Source organism: Oncorhynchus nerka, linkage group LG19, assembly GCF_034236695.1.
Source record: "Oncorhynchus nerka isolate Pitt River linkage group LG19, Oner_Uvic_2.0, whole genome shotgun sequence".
NCBI lineage: Eukaryota > Metazoa > Chordata > Actinopteri > Salmoniformes > Salmonidae > Oncorhynchus > Oncorhynchus nerka.
Window position 1 is genome coordinate 7,018,725 of NC_088414.1, and position 3,862 is coordinate 7,022,586.

The following is a 3,862-nucleotide window of genomic DNA, read 5'->3' on the forward strand; positions in this document are numbered from 1 at the left end:
AAGCCTAGGCGTCTCGCTAGCGGGACAACTTCCGGTGAAACCGGAGGGCGCGCAATTCAAATAAATAATCATAAATATTATGGATATTAAGCATTTAGGACAAGTGTCTTATATTGATTGAAAGCTTACATTATTGTTAATCCAACTGCACGGTCCGATTTACAGTAGCTATTACGGCGAAAGCGATGCCATGCGATGGTTAGAAACATAGAAACATTTGTGTTGTATTATTTTGTATTAAAATTGTTTGTACAGTATATCATTGTATTTTAAATGTGTGACTGTCCTTGTCTAGCGGTGTTTTGTGGACCCCAGGAAGAATAGCTGATGCCTCTGCACAACCTAATGGGGATACAAATAAACAAACCATTGCATAATGTTGTCTGAAAGTCATTTAGTATTCTTCATATTTTGATTGTTAAAACACAAACCTCCATCTTAAAACTAACCATATGTCAAATGATTGAGGAATTGATTTATTCTACGGTCCAATACGTTTCACAGGAGCCCAGCCCATATGTGATGACAAGATATTGGTACATAGGCCACAGTGCGTATATTGCAACATCTAACACAATCACAGTTTATAGTCAGATACAGAATTCATATTCATGACGTTTTACCAAGATAATATATTGTCAGTGAAAACAAAGATATCCTTAAAGAATCTCTCTCAATGAAACTGTTTTGATGCCGCAAGTCTTGATTTCAGGTGGGCCTTCACCAATAAAGGCAAACAAAGGAAGGGAGGGGTGCTCAACAACGATGACAAATCAGGAGCAGGATTTACCAAGAAAAACTTCCAAAGGGACTTGAGGCAGGAAGTTGGAGCACTCAACAAAAAAAAAAGCAGAGATTGATTTATTTCAGCTCACTTTAAGCCATTGTATAGGATGCAAACAGGTGACTAAGGTTCTGATGTCAAGCTGACGTCTTCCTCAAGAGTGGCAACTCTTGAATTTCAATGCAATAAAAGTTCATTGTGTGACTGCCTTGTTGACCTAATGTGAGATACTATAACGTGCTGTCTTATGCTTCTCAACCCAGTCATTAACACCAGGAATACAGGAAGTATCACATTCTGAACGCTGTTTACCCTCGTTGACATATTCCAATGAAGAAAATCTATGGTTAGATCAGACGTGTCAAGATTGTTTTAGTTTGTGTATTGTATATGTTTGATTCCATTTTGACACCTGTTCTTGCCATAGATTGAGGTGTCACATTGCAAGGCTGTACAGAGGTGTTGACAGCCTCATTTCCAACTATGAGACCAAGCGAGTGCAGCAGTGCAAATCTACATGTAGTTGAGCAAGCAATCTCAGTCAGAAGAGCGTGGTGCCAACACCACCAAGGCTCATGGGTTCGATTCTGTAAGAGGTGTGTGTTGGTGACAGGGAAGTCAGGCGCAGGAGAACGAACTTGGTATAAACGGAGTTGTTTAATAAATGCTGACAAAACTCCAAAACAACCAAACTGTACAAAATAACAAAGTGGGTACAAAACCCGTCGCACACCAACACTAAATAGCACATCTCATAAAAACAAAACAATCTCCGACAAGGACATGAAACAGAGGGTTAAATACACATGTAATTGATGGGATTGGAACCAGGTGTGAAGGAAGACGAGACAAAACCAATGGAAAATGAAAAATGGATCAGTGATGGCTAGAAGGTTGGTGACAATTTTCTTTATTAAAATGTACCACCAATAAACAACTCAACGAACAGCTTAGGAGTGCAATCCATGCAACAAACAAAGACAAGATCCCACAACAGAAGGTGGGGAAAAGGGCTGCCTAAGTATGATCCCCAATCAGAGACAACGATAGACAGCTGCCTCTGATTGGGAACCATACTAGGCCAACAGAGAAAAAGAATACATAGAACTACAAAACCTAGAGTACCCACCCTATTCACACCCTGACCTAACCAACATATAGGGAATAAACAGGGATCTCTAAGGTCAGGGCGTGACATTGAGCAAGGCACTTCCCTATAATTGCTCTTCTAACTCGCTCCGGACAAGAGTGTCTGTTAAATTACTAAAATGAATGTCGTATACGCAGATTTGACCTTTAAGGTTCGCTACTTCTGCTTTTGCTCAGATTGGGATTATTATAATTTTTTATTGGGAAATGTATACCTAATATTTCACACCACGATCAAATTTGTGAACATTGGTAATAAATGCACTGTTATTGGGCTACGGATAGGATGAGACCATGAAAGAAACTTAAGAACAAAGTGCAATAAGGGATGACAAAATTGAAAATGACTCCTCATATATATCAGTATTCATGGTGTAAAGTCTAGATCTTATTGATTAGACCAGTGGTTTTGTTCAGATATAGGTCTAAACGTGATCAGTGAATGTTAAGTTAGAATAGAATCAAGACAATAAGATTCCTGGATGATATCACATTACGTACTGCTGTTTTTTAGCTGAAGTCAGTTGGACCAGGACAAAAACATTCAGTCACACCCTTGTCAGTGACGCCGAGGAGATGTAGCAATTATCTCACTATGTCACCTTGACAGGACTAAACAAGAGTATCCTATTATTGTTTTAAGCCTCTGGTGGTTGATTCGCAATATCTTTGACTTTCAGTAATGATTTGTATCTGACCTGTCCTCTTGTATTTCTGACAGCTTACATCACCACTGCACGCTAAAACCTGGCTGTTGTTCACATCCATCTTAAACATTCTCATGGGTAGCATTCATTTGATTTGATAAGATTACATATTCTATCATCTTTTCTGTTGGAAATCATTTCAAATGAATGGCCTCTGGTAACTGTAATCATGTAATCTGCAGACAGCATCTGGTATGTTGCGTGAGAGTTGGGTTGGGTGACAGTTTGAAGAAATACAAACCTATTTCCCCATTTTTGCTTTCCTGGTCCAATACTTCCTTGTTCCTATATTGTCAGGTATTTATTTAATACCTAAGCATTCAAACTCCATGTCAATCTGATTTCTAAATGAAGCTTTTTGTTCTTAATTGAGCTTTTTGTTTCTGCTAGTTTTCTACAGTATGAGTGATATATAACCCACTCAAGTCATCAGACAGTTGTCTCCATTTGACATCAGACTGAACACAAGCCTTTCTCCTCCATTTTCTTCGCCAACTATGATAGTATCCAGACTGAGAGTGACGACAGACAGATGGCATGTCTGGTATCATCGCTCAGGAATGTCTGTTCATCGAGGAATTTATTTGTGTGAGTGTTGACGGAGAGAATGAAAGCCGAAACTCTGTTTACTGCCTGGATTTGGCTTTCACTCTTGGGTGTTGATAGACGAGAGACAAATATTAAACAAATACGATTAAACAATCAGATGTTTTGTTGAAAAAGAGACATCTTTAAATTTCAACACTTTCAGTTTGAACTTGTTGAAGGACTTGCAGAAGAGCTCAGAAGAAAACAATACCATAACATTCTGCAAGCATTCGGAAAGTATTCAGACCCCTTGACTTTTTCCACATTTTGTTACGTTACAGCCGTATTCTAAAATGGATTAAATAGTTTTTTTCCCCCTCCTCAATCTACACATAATGACAAAGCAAATGTATTTAAATTTAAAAAATGAAATATCACATTTACATAATCTGGCAACATGGGGGTCAGCAGGGAGCTACAAAGGAAGGGGCTCGAGAGGCCAAAGTGAGTCAACACTATGGACAGCTCTACAGGCACCAACTAGGGATGGTGATTCAACACCAATACTTCCCCTTCCAGGTGCTGCAACCAATTGGCACTTGAAATTGGTCCCACCTGTCCCTCAAATCAAACTTTGTTCGTCATATGCGCCAAATACAACAGATGTAGACCTTACCGTAAAATGCTTGTGCAG